Genomic DNA, 18,184 nt, shown 5'->3' with positions numbered 1-18,184 from the left:
TATTCAGTTATAGACTGCTCCAAAAGAACACTGCACAGATGAACACTTAACCTTGCTGACAAAGGCAGCAAGTTACATTTTAATATATCTATAAATGAACTTAGTGTACAGATGCGCACACATGCATTTCTAGTAAACCTGGACAATCTTAGAGTAATACTTCTAGATCCTAATTATTACTGTAAATGATAAAGTAAGTAAGCATATTATGTTTTTACTCAAGCTGATATTCTCATTTTACTCTCACAGGAACATCCTTTAAGTAAAACCTTTTCATCACATTCTTTACAGCACATCTGTATAACCCTACTTGGTTTCCACAACACTTGGTGATGCTTCAGCAATACTCTGGGAATGATGTGAGAATATATTGGCACAGGTACTTGAAAGAAAAGGAAAAACAAATTGGGTAGGCACACTTTGTTTTCTTGATTAGAAAGATTAGCTCAGCATTAGATCTTTTGGCCGTGTTGACTAATTGTGGTTTGCTCATTTGTGCAGATCAGCTGACGAAGTCCTCAGTAGGCACTATGTTTTGGAACTGCTTAACACCAAACATCAGCTGAGATTATTCCAGCTTGTTGCTTGATCCCGTGGGATCTCATGCAGGCTAGCAACTTCAAATGAAAGTTCACCTCCACTGAACAATTCCTGCCAAAACTTGTGCTTAAACACAATTCTACAAAATGGCAAAAATGAATTGCAAAGGAAATGAGCTAAAAGGGAAGAAAATTCTACCCTTTATTAGCTTTTTTTTTTTTTCCAAACGATTAGAGTGGTACCACAGATAAGAGAGAGAATTAACAAACCTACAGAATAAGATTTTATATACACACATCTTTTTGAAGGTAACTTACTGATAGTTATTTCAGCCATTGCCTTCTCTTTTATTTATTCCCTGGTTTAATTACTGAAAATGGAAAACTTGTGAGTATCCTGCACTTTGGGAATCACACCAAAATGCAGCTGCTTTATGGTCAGTTTTCCATTCCTATCATCTCTCTGAGCATCTGTGCACAATGTTAGTGATTACGAGTTGTACCATTCATTCCCCAGCAGGAAGAACAGTGCCAGAAATTCTGTTTTGTGTTTTGCTCAACAGAAAAATAGAAGCCCCATGGAAAAACAAAGGGGAAGGAAAGTGGGAGGAAAAGAAAGTATTGGGTTCTGTGACACTGTTTGTCCTTGTCCAAAAAAATTTCCAAGATCAAGCCAGTGGGGGAAAAAAAAAAAGTCCTCTACACTCCCAACCTGACTGAACAGGAAGATTTAGCTTTGGTCAGTGTTTTGGCATAACTAAAACTCACAGACAATATCTCTGGCTAATTTTATTTTTCCCCTCAGTCTTTAAAATTCTCAAATGTTAGAGTAGAAATCAAATGAAATGTGTTCTTACATCATACCAAGTTCTAGAAAGATTGGAAGACTCATTTTTAAATTTTGCTCTGAGAATTTCAAACAAAGAAAACATATTTGGACTACAGTGCCTAGGGTAATGACACTACCTAGCAACAGATAATGGAAAGATGTCTTTTTTAATCAAAGAAAGGCAGCAACTGTGCAACTATTACACATATTTCTTTTTACATTAGTTTTAAATTATTTCTGTAAAAATTCTGTAATTTCTTGTGTTTCATCAGTGTCCACATCTTTAAAAGATTTTGTTTAAAGAAGCATTTTACAGAATATATTGTCACTGTGAGTTCAGAAGTGCCCTCTACTACCTTCCTAAATGAGGTAAGATCCCTATGGTGATAAGGTGTAGCATTCTGAGAAAGAGCTGTTTTTTTCCTTTATTTCTAAGAATAAAGAATTTCTAACAGAAACTAAAGCTCTCTGTATATAACTCTCTGATGAAATATCTCTACCGATGAACATCAACACTGTGTTGATTTTTTTATGCTTTGTTTCAAGCACATGGCATCAATGGGACAAGAGATTTCTGACCTGTACGCCTCAGATAAGCTAGTCTATCTTCATAGCATCTTTTAGGTAAAAGATCCTATTCACTGGAGTCCACCTCTTTTGCTCTAGAGGAGAGTAAAGCCACCAGAGAGTGTGAGGCCAGGATGGCCAGGCAGCAAATCCTATGAGGTTCATAGAGAACTGTGGCATCCTCAGGCTGCTCTGACTCGTACTCTGATTCAAAGGAGCTTTCACATGGGTTCAAATCAGAAGAACTGAAATGACAGGATAAACACACAGTCCACCTCTGGCCTCCTTGTAGGAAAACTCTGCTCAGTCTAAAGAATCAGAGGCTTCTATATTCAGCCTTTTTAATTATCTGATATTCCTCAGTACCCTTTTAATTATTTTTACATGGCATCCACCAGGGAGGCTGCATTGGAATGTATCTTTCTTTAGGGAAGAGAGATCCTGGGGCCCTGGAAGCGTCCCTCTAGTTTGCTTTCACTGAAACTGGGCTCTTTACTGATAGCACAGAGCTGGACTACGGCAGTTAATAAGCAGTTGGCCAGATGGTGCCTGTCCAAAGGTGTTGGCTTTGTAGACAACTGGAACTTCTCTTTGGGAATAAATCAGTGATACAGAAGAGCCTTCCTGCATTTCAATCAGGCACAAGCAGACAGACTATTAATGGAGATAATTATCTTTGCTTTTTTTTTTTTTTTCCCCCTCCCTTTCTCTCCACCTAAAATTGTAGATGCAGACCCGGGGAGAGAGAAAGGAAAGATCTCCAGGGCTAAAGAGAACATTCTTCCAAACACCACAAGCGGAAAACAGAAAGCTAAGTGATTCAGTAGATAGAGCAGTGAAATAGTCCAAGTGTAGTCCATTTTCTCCTCTCAAGTAGCGAGAGGTGATTAATATTGTTTATTATCTGAAGGGACTGCTGGACTGACAGGCTTCAGGGCAAGAGTTTCATTAGAAAACAGCCTGCTCTGAGAACATCAGCTGATGGAGGAATGCAATGGGTATGATGCATTCCAAATGCACATTGTTCCCCACAGTATAGTGTATTTAAGTTCCTGCAGGGCCTAACTGCAGCATGGACATCTTTCCAGGAGAAGAAAAAACTGCTCTCTACCCAAGTAACTTGGCAAACGACTTCATTCCACAGAGCCAGTGCAAGGAGTGGGCTCCAGACTATTTATAAATCCTAATATGAATAAGTTTTTCAGAATCTTCACTGAGCAGTGCAAACTGAAAGCTGCTCTGTAGTCCCTACGTCTGTACTACTTAAAAAGCAACTTTCTCATCTAAGAAACTGTTTTCAGATCAAGCTGCATTCACTTGAGTTTCTCAGGTAAGGCTCATGCTAGGTAAACAAATTATCAACATTGCACTATGGACAAAATTGCTATCATTTAGAATAGAGTTAGGGAACTTTCTTACTCTTTATGCAGAAAATATTTTCTGCAGTGTCTTACAATCTTCCATGCATGTGACCTATGAATAGTTCCATTCTTGAGAAGCACAAAACCAGAAAACTCACTAGCACAATTTTTTTATTTCATGCCCTGACACTTCTCTCATCATATTATCCCCTTTTCCCATCTGTGTAATGCCAATCAAAGTATAAAAATTCAAATGCAAATAGATCCTTAGAGTCCACATAACAGAAGTTTTGCATGACTGCATTAATTTCTAAGTTACAAATCTGTGATTTGTCTTCCTCCTTCCCAACACTAACAAATGGACATGTCATATGTTCATTAGTGCCATTCATTCAATTTCAAAATCCCACAGATTTATCTGCTGTCTTTCTGCCTACTGTTAGATTCCTACCACACCCCATGGTATGTTCTTCAAATAACAAAATTCAAGTACCAGAAAATACATATATCACAAATAAAAGTATTAGATAAGAGACCCTGCAACAAGACTCGTGTTCCTCATTATATGCAGTTTACTTTTCCTAACAGAACTTAAGTAACATCCTGATTTAAAACAACAGTTTAAATGCAGACTACCAGGATTGCCTTTTCAAGCAGTTAAGGTAATGCCTTCACTCTCTTTACTCACTGCACCAAACTATACATGCAAATAACATAGCAACAGTATTAAATCTGCCCATCTTTGAGTGATTCCATGATTTACAAAATCTCAATCACTTAATCTTGCAATGGGAAGAGACCACAGGAAGCCTCCAGTACAGTCACCTGCTCAAAGAAGAGTCAGCTAGAATCAGACCAGCTTACTCAAGACTTTTTCCACTCAAGGCTTACAAACTTTCAGGGATAGAGACTGCACATCCTCTCAGGAAACCTATCCTACTTCTTGACTGCTCTCACAGGGAAACGACATTCCTTACAGCCCATACTGACTGTTCCCAACTCCTTTCCTAATCTGCAAGAGATGTGCTCCAAGAGGACTGCTTCCACCTCTGTAGCCTGTCCCTGATCTCTCCTGGTTTTGCACTGGAGCTCCATCATATGCTTCTCTCTATCAGGAGACTCTTAGTCTCCTGATGCAGGCGCTTGCTTTCCCAAGTATGGGCTACTCCCACATTTGGAAGAGATTATCCTTTCAAAACATGCCAGCCTTCATCAGCTCTTTTACCATTTAGAGCTCCAGTGCAATCCCACATACCAGTTGCCTCCTCCCTCTCTCAGGGTCATTGTAATGGTCACTACAGCCAAGACTGCTGTTAATTATTGCACTACCAACTGCCTCTGCCTCCTCTTTGAACAGCAGATGAAATTACGCATCGCACTGATCTCACACCTTCAACGTTTGTATCAGTAAGTCAATCCTGGTATTGTATCATTCTCCCAGCAGACTTCATATGTTCAGTTCACCCCTTGGAAGTGCAGCCTGTGACTCAGCCACTTCCTCAAGTTGCCTAAAGATTTTCTCTGCTTTCTCCTCACCACCAGATGATCTGTAACAAACTCATCATGAAATCCTCCTTCACTTACTGGCCTGTTGCCTTAGCATGACCCACAAAGCTCTCAGCCTGTCATCTGTCCCACAGAGGAGTTCCATACATTTAAGTGTTTCCCTCACTTGTAGGACTACTCCCTCAATCCTCACCTTCCCTTCCTATCTGTCCTGAAGAGTCCACAGCCATCAACTCCTGCACTCGAGTAACATGTATCCAAGTTATTCCAACAGCATTGTAGTTGCCTTTCATGTGCAGAGCTCATTCTGTCTGCACCCTCAGCTCCTGATTTCTAACATTTCTCTTAGACCTGTAAGCAATCAGTTAAATCACAGAGGTACTTTCCTTAATACAGTGGTAAAAACAAACAAAAAAAAACCCCACCAAAAATAAACTATACAATGTGTTTGAGGACCTCAAAGAATGAGATTAATTACTCAATTTTACTCAATTAAAAGACAAAACATTTGCAGCTTCCAAGAGCATGCACAAATCTCATTTGATGAGTGACAATAAGATAAGCAATGCAAGATTCCCTGATATGAACAAGTTTAGCATTTGCTGTTCAAATCCCAAGCTTTGTACACATATTTTAAAAAAAAAATTCCCCATCTTGCAGCAAGTTATAAACAACCTGTATACAAAATAAGGATTGTCACATCTCAACAGCTCCATTATCTTCAAAGTATTTTCTGGATAAACACCTGTGTAATCACTTTGTCTAATGACTTTCCCTGTGCAAAACAGACAGAAACAGAGCAAACTGTTGATGGGAACAGGGAGTGAATCCCACAGCTCAATACACTGCAAGCATTTAGCACTAAAACTGCAGCCAGAACAGTAACGGATCCCTCACATTTCCACCACTAACTGTGATCAAAAGTGCACAGGAGGAAATGATTTAAAATGAGTCATTTAATACCAGAATACAGATCTTGAATTTTTTTTTTTTTTTTTTACATAATCCAGTCACATTATAGACCAGAGCTAATTTCCAATAGTATGAGAATGAAACTTCACAGTATTTTTACTGCCTTCAGACAATATTTGCTATGTTACTTTCCAGTAACATTAGACTGTTCCTTATGCTTTCTAATTAGTCATAGTGATAAGGACGAGGGAAGTCATCCTGCTCCTGTACTCGACAGTGGTGAGGCCTCACCTTGAGTGCTGTGCTCAGTTTTGGGCACCTCAATACAGAGAGAACATGGAGGTGCTGGAGCAGGTCCAAAGAAGGGCAACAAGGCTGGTGAAGGGCTTGGAGAATATGGCCTATGAGGAGAGACTGAAGGAACTGGGCTGTTTAGTCTGGGGAAAAGGAGGCTGAGGGGAGACCTTACTGCTCTCTTCCAATATCTGAAAGGTGCTCACAGCGAGAGTGGGGTTGGTTTCTTCTCACTGGTAACAGGATGAGGGGAAATGGCCTCAAGTTTTGCCAGGTGAGGTTTAAGTTGGATATCAGGAAACACGTCTTTACAGCAAGGGTTGTTAAGCACTGGAACAGGCTCCCCAGGGAGGTGGTTGAGTCACCATCCCTGGATGTGTTTAAAAACCATTTGGATGTGGTGCTCAGGGACGTGATTTAGCAGGGGGTTGTTAGAAATAGGGTAGTGTGGTTAGGTTGTGGTTGGACTTGATGATCTTTAAGTCTTTTCCAACCTGAGCAATTCTATGATCAGTGAAGACCAGATCTCATTACAGTTTCCTCCGTCAGACCACGGAACTGTAAACAAACTCATCTAGCTAAGTAATACAGTTTTTGTGGACTTCTTTGATGCACCTTATCCAAAGTATAGATAACATATTTAGTGCAAAATGGTTGCGTGCAATTGAGCCCTTATTTATACATCTATCCTTATGATTGTTTGATTGTTTAGTAGACAATATCAACTGAGATAGCATCACTTCAAGAGTTTTATATTTGTGCAGCCAAATGTTACATAGGTCCAAGGTGTATAAAATTGCTTGAGTAAGCCAATAGAGTGGGCCAAGAGGTCAAAAACCCAGTCTGAAACTGGAGGCCATGTAAAACAATCATCAACGTGGCTTTTTACAGCTAGAGTACAGACTAGAAGCATTCTGCTTATCTTCTGTTATATCAGCTTCAACCTGTACAGGAATATCAATTACTTTGCAAGGATAGCCTTCACTTTGCAGCTTCAAAATTGAGGAGTGATAGCAGCATATGTTGATTTTCTTATCTTTCTCACAAAAATAGTCCCAATTTAACATAAACACTTACCTTGCATCTCCCAGAGAAAAGGACATTTATTTACTGGAATATTTTGAAGGTATGAAATTCAATTTAATAAGAGGTATATTAAATAACAAAGATTTAGAAAAATATATGCAATTAGATGGCAACATAGTTATTTAAATAGATATTTCTATTGAATCTTTGCAAGACTACGCTCATCACTAAATTAGATGTTGTCCCATGGTATGCATTATAAATTAGGTGGTTCATTTCAGGAGGTTTATAACCAGTGACTGGAATTATAATCAACAATATAAATTAGCATCTTCTAATATTTCCAGTGTTTTGGAAGCTGTTTTGATCTCATGCTAGTTTCATGCAACACTAACTTCCCATCTTCCACAGACTCCTGATCTATGCTGCCGTAGGTTAGAACAGACCTTTTGATTCTATATGAAATGCTATGGGGCTCAAATATTTTTTTAAAGGTACAAACTAATATCAAAATATTTGCAAACTATAAGGCACACTTGAGAAGTCTTTTTTTTTTTTTTTTTTTTGGTACTGGCCACCATTATTATCAAATTGCTATTCTTCCACTTTGCTACATTGCAGATCATCTTCTCCCTTAAGCTCACAGAAAGACTCTCATTTTCCTTTTTGACTCTACATGCTGCAATATGGATCTGCAATATATACAGCTATCCTGTCTCCTATATATTATCTAGGAAAACAAAATGTGAAAAAGTATAGCAGAATCATTTATATTCCAAGAAACATGAAGTATGCTCACATTACTACCAGTGGTGATATTGCCTGGGATACTGAAATATCACATTGAAACGAAGCAAGAGAAAGGCATATTGGTTCTCTCCCTCGTTACAGTATGCATTAACCTTAGAGTCCGAGCTTCTACACAGCAGTACCAAGAAGACACAAGAAAAGATTATCATCATCTTACACAAATTCTTTGCCTTCTTCTGAGTTGAAAGCTAAAGTTTAACAGAAAAAAAATAAAAATAAAAAACACAACACAAGACTGACATTCATAACAATGTCAACATTTTATGGTCCAAACGTGAAGAGCAAGAATGACTCAGTATGAAGATACAATGACAGAAATAACATAGTTACAGTTAATTACTATAAAGTAAGAGATCAACAAGACAAAAGAAGTAAAAGGTGGTAAATCTTAAACCAGCTCAGAAAAAGAAAAAAACATTTCATGCTGAGGAGACAAGGTAAAGAATAAATTAACATTTCTGTCTTTAAAGAAGGCTGTGCTCCAAAGTCCTGGCCATTCTGCAACAGGATATGTATATAAATGCTTAAAGATAAAAGATTGCTCGGAAAAATACAGGAGCTGTTAAGCTGTAAGCCAACTCAAAAATTTAGGGAGAAAGGGAAAAGAAAGTCTGACTTGATAGCTAGCCATTAGAAAAGTGAACAGTAATACAAAGCAATAAGATGCCCTGGCCTTAAAAGGAAGAATTTACAGCACAATCATTGACATTCAGCAGAAAAAAAAAAAAAAAAAAAATATCTTGACACTGTAGGGTAGTAAATAAATTGCTGAGACATCAGCTGAAGTGAAAGCCTTTTTGAGGAATATGAAAAAGGTTGAAGGCTATAGTCTGGACACATCAAAATAAAGATAAAAGAAAAATGAGTTTCCTAGAATATGAACCTATGAGTAAGTGAAGCAAAGGCTATGGAGACATAAACTGGAAACTTTCACATGACTCACAGATTTGGACAGGGATGCCAAAGGATTTGTAGGAATAAAAGAAGATTTAATTCTTTGCTGACCAATATACTTTGACAACTTTGATGTCTTGTTTGCTTTCTCCTTGAAACCTCCCACCTCCAATTTATATTGCTTACCTTAACCCACATTGACATCTGTCAGCTGGATTCTTGGAGCAATTTAAGCTAGCCTGTATAACTTCACTGGCTAGTCATGCTCAAAAGAACATTATACTTTTCTGTGCTTATCAGCTGTTACCTATGCACAAGCACAACTCGTCACATATCAAATTCATAGCCACTTCTACTGCCTTGTGCCTCAACAGGTTTCAACATAAAGCAATGCCACGAGTGAGCAATCCAGATTCCCAGGGGAATAAAGTGCCATAATCTGCTCCCTTCAACAGATAGCAACATCTCTACAGCATCTAGAGATGAAGCTAAGACAGTCTTAATAGCAAGTATGCATAAGGAAGGCCTGATGCATGCCCTAAAACCTTAATCAAAACATCAATGCATGCTCTAAAACCAGTATTTTTGAAGTTTTATTAGTGGCCCTTTAGAACAGGAGTGAACAGAATAGTCTCTATAAGCACCTGAAATATTAAAAAAAAAGCAGCAAATTTTATACGTTGTGGAAGTCGTAGAAATGCAGACATGCATCCATCTTTGGAGCATTACACAGCACATGGGCTTGCACAGAAGGAGCTACAGGATCAAGTAAGTTTCAAAAAGTACATCTAAAGCAAGTTGCCAGTTTCAGTAATCAGCAGATCCTATAAACAGGATTCTATTTCTGCTGCTTGGAACTGGAAATACAAGGCACTGTAAGACTTATAGCCATCAGAACAGAACATAGAAAAGATGACTGGTGTTTTGGCAGAGTAAAGGTAGCTCACAAACAACCTCAAACATTAGTAAAGGACTCTAAGTCAACCCATATAGTAGAACAGCATTCAGAAGCCATCTAAGCAAAACTGTAGATAGTAAACTACTTTTGACTGGACAAGACATTATCTTCCTTCCGTTTTCCTTAAAAATGCACAAACTTTTTTCTCCTGAAATCTGTTTGGACTCTCGGACAGGTTAAAAGTCTTCCTCAACTCCCAGATGCAAACTTTCTTTCCAAGTATTAAAAAGCAACACAGTAATGTTGCCCAGGTTATGTTTTCAAGCTTTCCATGCAACACGAATCCCTATCTTACAGTTGTTTCAGTATCCCCAGAATGACAGGGTTTCAGATTTTAAGAGCCTGTGCTCTGGATCCACAGTTAATCAATGGGCATATGGCAAAATTACAGTTTTTAAAATCAAAGACACTAATTCTTCTCTCACTAGAATCAAGGAAAAAATAAAATGAAAAAACAAACCTCAAGTGATTTCTTTGCATTTGCTGTCAGCTTACTTCTTTCATTCTGTTATCTGCCTCCCTTATCCAGAACTCTGCCAATCACACTGATAGCATCTCTACAAAGTTGTAAGGCCGCAGAGATTTTCTTGCTGATTTTCAGAAAGACATCTGCAACGAACATAGACAATCTGCTACCCTTAAATTCAGCCAACTGAGCTCTCTGACACTACTGAAGTATTGTATTGCTACCATCAGAAGCAAGGCAAGGCCCAAAAAATAGACTTTTGGCTTCTATCAGACCTACGAGGGTTTTTTTTGTTTTGTTTTGTTTTTTTTAAAGCCCTCAGAAATATTGGTTATAGCTTCATATTTTACTACCATAATCTGAATTTGGAATAAACTGAATTAACAGAATATTTACAAAATTTCTCTGCACTAAGTGCCTCACTGACAATTATTCTTCCCTAGTAGGTATGTTAATTTTCTAGAAGTATTTAGTATTGCACAGGATGATACACGTTTCAAATCAGTTACAAGAGACATATTCCTAAAGCTTTTCAGCTAAAATGAAACAAACATTTGCTGTATGTGGTTTTTAAGTCTGTATATGGATTGCAAAAACAAGCAGTGTTTCATGCATCAAATACTGCCAAACTTAAAGGAATAATTTTTAGAAGCTATTAATAAAGAAAAACTTGAGAGCTTCAGTACTGGAAGAGCCAGGGATCCTCACCATAAAAAATTATGTGGCAACAGATAAGGCTGTGCTACATGACTAAAAAGTAAATTCAGGTTTTGTAAACAAATATTTTATGAAGTTTATTCCTTACCTCCTCTTTTTCATTTGATTAAATGCTAGAATATCTAAAATACTGTAGCTTTGTCTTTAAAACGCCTATTATTCTGTTGCAGTACTGAGAATCCCATCTGTCCATAAAGGTGAAAACTTCAGTTTTTGCACAACCACTGTACAGAATAAAACTTCTAGGGGGTGAAAAAAGCAGAATATATCTCAGGAAGTAACATGAATTAAAATAAAATTCATTTAAAGAGACAAACAGAGAGGGGAATCACAAAGGCACTTAAAACACTGGTTTGTCCTTCACTATGTTTGGTGAACTGAGTTGCAAAGGTTTTAATGAGAATTAATGACCAGCTGGGGTTAATGGTCCTCAGCTACACCTCAGATCATTAACTCCTCCCTGCCAGTTATTAATCCCCAGGAAATACCCTGTACCTCTCTCTTTATTGCTCAATCATAAGTAGCAAGAGATGATCAGCCAGTCAAGATCCTGGCACGATGTGAGTGATCACGATCCTACCTCATCACACAGCATGCCTTGTGCTACAGAACAAACTATTTAGATATTACAGCATTGAGGTTGCAAAAAGAGGAAGAAACATGTAAACAAGGAAAGCAAACATTTTGTCTGGTGATTGCATTTCATATCTCTTCCTATAATACACACAATGCTTGTAGCCTATATACTTAATGGAATTGTACAAATCTGTTTGCATACCCACTGCTATTAAACTCCCAGAGGCCCTTTCCTTTGCTGTTCTAGAGCACATAACACAGCTAGCATCCTTATTACTTCTGCTGAAAGTACCATGCAGATGTTACAGCAAACAGCTGCAGAAACATGAGCACCATTTGTAAACCTAACATACCATACCCAAGTATCAAAGGTTCGTGGAATCACAGGATCCTACAGCTGGACCCACATATGGCTTCCATTGGTCGGAGCAGAGCTCAAAGGAGAGTCAGTTCACCCCAGCCTTTCATTTTCCCAGCCCAGGGAAACAGCTGGTGCAGACCAGTCCCAAACTTGTATATTAGCAGAGAATAATGAAATAGCCTGTCCACAGAGTTAATGTAAGAGTAAGTACATAGTATTTATGTTTAACTTTGTAACAGAGGAAGATAGCATGGGAAACTGGTTTGGCTGAAGAAACAAAGCAGCATTTGTATGATATAGTGCCTCACAAACAAAAATAATTTCATTTTTATTCAGCATTTCCATTCTGAAATCAGAATTTCTAAGAACATGACTATTGATCAGGGCATGCCTAACTGCAAGTGTCTGCTGCACTAATCCACTATACAAGATGGCATTCAAATATACTAATAGGCAACCTGAAGATCATATATTCCAAACAGATCTTTAGTGTGCGTTAACCCTTGCAGTGCCATTTTGGATCAGTCCCCCCAGAAGTAGCAAAAAGATTACTTTTCTGTTTCATCCTTTCTGATGTATCTGGACTGCCCTCATGAAGGGTACAGATATTATTTAAATGAATCAATAAATGATGTTCTCATGTCTTTGTGAATGCACTTACCAATAAGAAAAGCCTTAACTTCTATCCATAGAGCAATCCCATTCATTCCAATGAGTGCAAATGCATGCTTGAAAACATTGTAGTCTTTAGTGGACAGTATCTCATTCTCCAAAGGCTAAAAGAGGTTGATTACTATTATTCCCATCAAGGAGAATAAAATCACATTAAGCTTCAGATCAAAATATAGACCCTTTCAGGTCACATTTACCAGTGATCCATGGTGATATAAATTAAATCAATTATTTCTTTTATTTGTATACAAATTACAAGTTAAATGGATGTTCTGCTGCCCTACTTAAATGTATTTATCTATGAGCACACAACATTTTTTGTGTCTCTTCCCCTGACAACATCATATTTTTCTTAGTTACAGGCTGGATATATTTCAAACATGCAGTAGAATATCTCCCATTTAGAAATAAACAAACACTGGGTGCTGTCAAAATTAGCAGAAGAATCAAGAGAAGAGTTGTAAGAAGAGGTACTATATTTGATTTCAGAACAGCTTGGTTAGGCCCTTGCATCACTTCAGCTGTAACATTTTCATTAACTTCAGCAGGCTTTGGATCAAAACCTGAGTTGGAATGGAAGTTGACCATAATAATAGGAGTGTACTGACTGATGCCAACAGGCTTTGGATTGGTCCATTTTTTTGAAAACTGTTTACAATGAATAAGTAATCCATAATCCACACAGTGCTATATACACTACCCATATACTCAGAACAATTAGGCTGGTGTGGCTTACTGATTCACTGTTTTTACTGTTTGAATTAGATGTTATGGTTTTTTTTTTATATTTTTAAACTTGAAAAATCTTCAGATTTGATGGGTCTTAAAAAAAAAAAAAAAAAAGCAACTGTAGAAACTCTCTTTTTAGCATCTTTTCTACTCAACGACCAAGCAAATTCCAATAAAACATCTTTACATCTAACACATTTCACAGGACTTTTTTTTGTTCTCGTCTAATTAATCTTATATATCAGTCATATTTAGTAAATGTTGTAACTGTTAGGTACATTTCAATACACCAGATTTTAAAGATTTGTTTAATGTCGTATCTATATATAGTAGATAATTGCATAGTTATTAAAGTTTCTCATTTAATTCCTTTGCTTGGCTGGAGGAAAGAGTTATGAAAACATATTTCAGTTCACTACAATACTGAAAGCATACACTGCAAACAGCCACAAGTGTACACTTTTAAGGATCACTTGTGAAATGTTCTGGATGTGTAATGCCAGTTTCTGAATCCTCCTGTTCCTACAAAATAGATTTGCAGAATATGAAAAGCTCCCATCCAGATACAGTTTGCCTGTAATGAGAACTTTTGTACCTACCCTACAGCATTTATATCTGCCTTAGCTTTTGCACTGTTTCCTGGAACATGCTCCCACTCAACTGATCATCTGAAGGGGCTTTTTCAGAAATCAGTGACCAAAATTTCCTGTTTTATGTTATTTAATAGTGGCTCACTATCCTTAAAGGGTATATATACACATATCAAAACAGTGCTGTCCAATAACAACTATATGATATACAAAATTGTTTTCTTGTCATTATACTGATAATACACATTCATATTTTATCACGCAGATATCTATCAAACGTGTAATAAATGATGATCACAAATCCACCACATACGGTCTTTCAGAAAGCTCTCAGTGGGATTTTTATCACTAGCATTCATAATTCACAAGCCAGTCAACCTAGGGTTTTGAGTTAGCATCCGAGAGAGAACTTCTAGAATATCAACAAGACTCCTTCTAATATATATGGAAAGAAATGGCCATAGGGACAACTCAGTCCACTGAAGATCTTTGGACAAAGCTCCGTATATCTGGGAATGGTTCCTAACTCTCAGTTTCAGATACTGTCTTATTCCACGTTCCAGCTCTGCACCAGCTCTAAATAGGCATGCACCATCTTTTCTTCACAGTCAGTCCAGACCACTACAAAAAGGAAACCCACCTTTCTCAGCCAGGGAAGAACTGCTGTATGCTCCAATTCAATTCAGATAAATCAGTCTTGTGACTCCGGCACCACGTACTTAGAGCTCAGATAGATGTAGCCTTTCTCCTTAAAGGGACAACCTATAGATTACACATTTCTACATTTCTAAATAGGTAACTACTTACAACTAGTTGAGATGAATTTAGCCTTACTAAGCACATTACTAATACAGTTGTTTATTAATAGAAGAGACTAAAGACGTCTTCATCACTGAAATTATCAACCCTAACTTCAATATGGTCAATGCTTTTCAATCATTCCACAGATGATAGTGACAAAACAGAACAAAAAGCAACAATAATATAAAGCAGCACTACAAACAAGGTGTATTTTCAACTGCTAAACTTGCATGCATTTTTAACATTACAAGTATGGATCTATATTCAATTCTCTAGAACCCAGCTTGCATTTTGAACATAAATTTGCTTTGCCTTACTCATGGGGAGAAGGAAAAAAAATCTAATCAAATTCTACAGTGTTTTCTCTGCTATAATTTAGTGGTAAAACTGGCAGGCTGCCTAACCACGTCAAAAAGGGATACATTTGAAATGCTGTAACTATAAAATAACAAGGAAGCTTTTAGCCACATTCATGTAGTGGAGACTAGGAAAATGTTTACTTGTAATGCGGTTACCATATGAAAAGATTAATCTAACAGGAAAATACATTATAAAGTTGTGAAATTGTCTTGCTCGATGTATAAATATTTTATGTAAATAGAAGAGGATTTGGGATTCATATAACGTTTATATATTTTTAAAACTAAAGGCACAGCAACTGCCGCATTTTTCAGTAATGCTCTCAGTCTGCTATCTACACTAACGCCTTATTTGTTTATATTAGCTTTTCCCCTAATGAAGATGGCGCCGGTGGTTCTGTCTGGATAAGCTGCTGACAGGACACCATCAGCTTCGATGGAAGGCATTACTGAGAGAGAACAGGCATTTTTTCAGCTCAGTGGCTCTGACTGCTGGCTATGGAGAAAGAAAAATTGATGCCAGTGGCTGGAATAAGGAAAGACGACTTTCTTCAGGACTACGATGGGAGAAGTTTGAGAAAATTGGGGTGGCTTACATAGGAATGTTTGAAACTCTGAGCACTTTTCTCACTTTTCTCTTATTTTTTTTCCACTGCCACTTTCTTCATGAAGCGTGTCAGTGGAACACAAAGTCCTTGAAGACTGAGAGCCCAATTCTAAATTGCGTGCCAGGGAAGAGGGTAAAGGGACCTAAACATAAATGAAAAGTCAGATGTCATTTTCCGTTCTGATCCAGTGTAAGCAGAACTTGATTTTTGTTATTGTTATCTGAGACATGGATCCTATTTGAGAAATGAAATAGCACAATCTTGCAACGACTAATTGTCAACTAAGAATACCAAGACTTTCTTGAGATGTAGACAACTGCTACCACAAATATTGCTCTGCAATATGAGGATAGGACTACCTTCATGGAAGAACCAATGCTTTCTACCAAATCTCAAAGTATTTTACTGTCTGCTACAACTCTTGAAATGTCTGAGACAAGACTCGAGGCAAAAACTGATACATTTACTGCTTTAGTTGCTCAAATTCACAAGTCCGTAGGGAATAAAAATGAGTTCATCACAGAACTTATAAAACAACACAGCTTCCTTGAATGACAGATAGTATTAAAACTCAACTCAAGGACAAAATAGCCTACATCTGGGAATTAGGGACTGTATTGCAAAAGAAGGCAATGACAGTGCCTTCTAATGGGATACAGGCACCATGGAGTCAATGGAAGGGAGGGAAAGAAAGGAAACTGGCTCACTCCTTCTGATGACTGGTGAGAGCTTAAGAGGATTGCCATCTCAATACAGAGAAACACTGCTCCTGTGGCTGCTAACCCTTAAATGAGGCTGATGAGGGGTGGATTCAGGCTCCACCCCTTCTGATACTCACCTGAGCTCCCTGGATTAGCCATGCCTTTTTACCTGGTGCTCAACCATTTGTTCAGGCCGTGAGCTGGCAATTCTGCTGCAAGTACCATGATGAGTTGCTGCATTTTTAATTATAGTAAAAAGGCTTCCAATCAAAGGTGTGACACCAAAATCAAAATATATCTTCCTGGATGGTAGCATAGCCAGGTTTACATAGTGCAATTTTATGGATCATCAGTAGATTTTTAGGGCAAGGAGAAAGTTTGGTGAAGGGTAAAGCTATCACATGTGGGGAACTGGATGATGCTAGCATATCTCCAAACCTAAACATGACCAAAGTTTGGACCTCCCTCCAAATGCACAATCAGAAGAATTCTGTATCAAGGTCTCAAATATATATATTTTTATTATTACATTATTTTTAAGCCAATGCTGAACTTCAATGGGCTACCTCTGAAAATCAGGCAATAACCCGCTACATACAACTCTATTCATCTGCCTTATGCAATAAGAAATGCAAGGGTATCAGCTGGGATACAGAAGGTCATCCTGAGGAGAAGAAGAAATGTATCCAGCAAACGGCATCAAATAGAAAACTTCAAAATCCCTTAAAGATTCCTACAGAAATTTCACTAAAATACATGGTGTACACAAAATACTTGCTCATGGCATGGAGCATAGCCCTTGAAGCAGCAAGATATCAGTATCAGCACTTTCACGTGTTATACATCATCTGAAGCAAGAGGGAGGGAAACTATCACCTAAACAAATAATCCAGTTCCCACATACAGATCAGCATCACTCAAACCAAAGATTGTTTCGTTATTAATCATAGAGTAAAAGAGTCTAAAATGAAGCAGATTTCTTTCTTTTAAATGCCAAATGCACTGAAGCAGCAGTCATTTATTTTTATGTCATTATTTCTTTTGATACTATGCAAAATACCTCCATTTCTAAATGCCGGTTTTCTAAAAACATAACCATTAGGATAGTTGTTACATATTTAATTTCATGCTCCACTCAGCATAAAGCAGTTGAGAGACTGCCAGCCAGAGCAAATTAAGTAACCGGTTAGATAATTTCCTGCTTAATTGAAAGCAGGTAGTTTTTAAAAGTAATAATTGATTTTGTTTCTAATGAGCATGTAGCTATTTCTTCCTTTTTTTTTTTTTTTACTCCTGTTATTAAACAAGATTGCACTGAACTGTTGTACACAGTAATGACAGACACAGGAGGAGGAGAACTGGAGAATACTCTTCATTTAATATTTTAGGTTCCAGTTGCAATATCAGAATAGGGAAATGGCATCCTAATAGCAGTCCTCCAAGATCACCTACAGATTAGAACTTCTTACCTTCATGCTCTTTGGAGACAAGAAGCAAGCCAGGAACTTCAGCTTAGTCCAAAGTAAAGAAACATCCATCATCATAGCAAGCAGTTGATCTCAGAAAAAGTGGCCCGGAGTCACTACTGTCTTTTTGTTTTTAGGAATGGTCACTCCAAAGTGAAGCTGGAATGTCTAAGGGCAACAGATAAAGAAATCTTTGGCTGACAATTTGCATTATTGGGTAGAAGAGGACTTATTTCTCCATGACTGTCAAAACAGCACTTGTCACAAGCAGTTAATGCTTGAAAATTATATTTAAAAATGAAAGAATAATTGTTCTATTAAAATGCTTAAACAAAAACAACAACAGTTTCTGATCTAAAGAAAAAATTAAGATGATTGTGTCCATCTTTTTTTCTTCCACTTACTTGAAAATTAACAAAAGGCAAAGCACATTCTACATGTG

The 18,184-nt window shown here is 37.6% G+C and overlaps 1 long non-coding RNA gene across 2 annotated transcripts in view; it reads right to left on the bottom strand.

Annotated features, from left to right (window-relative positions):
• The window catches only part of LOC109366634 (uncharacterized), a 161,057-nt gene that overhangs the window by 133,527 nt on the left and 9,346 nt on the right, over positions 1–18,184 (bottom strand). For both annotated transcript variants that reach the window (XR_014882260.1, XR_014882259.1), the window contains exon 3: positions 17,746–17,910. This is a non-coding gene — a long non-coding RNA (uncharacterized LOC109366634). The remainder of the gene's footprint in view (positions 1–17,745; positions 17,911–18,184) is intronic.

Source organism: Meleagris gallopavo, chromosome 3 (genome assembly GCF_905368555.1).
Source record: "Meleagris gallopavo chromosome 3, MGAL_WU_HG_1.1, whole genome shotgun sequence".
Lineage (NCBI taxonomy): Eukaryota > Metazoa > Chordata > Aves > Galliformes > Phasianidae > Meleagris > Meleagris gallopavo.
The sequence above is the reverse complement of the archived record's forward strand: the minus strand, read 5'-3'. Positions and strand labels throughout refer to the sequence as shown.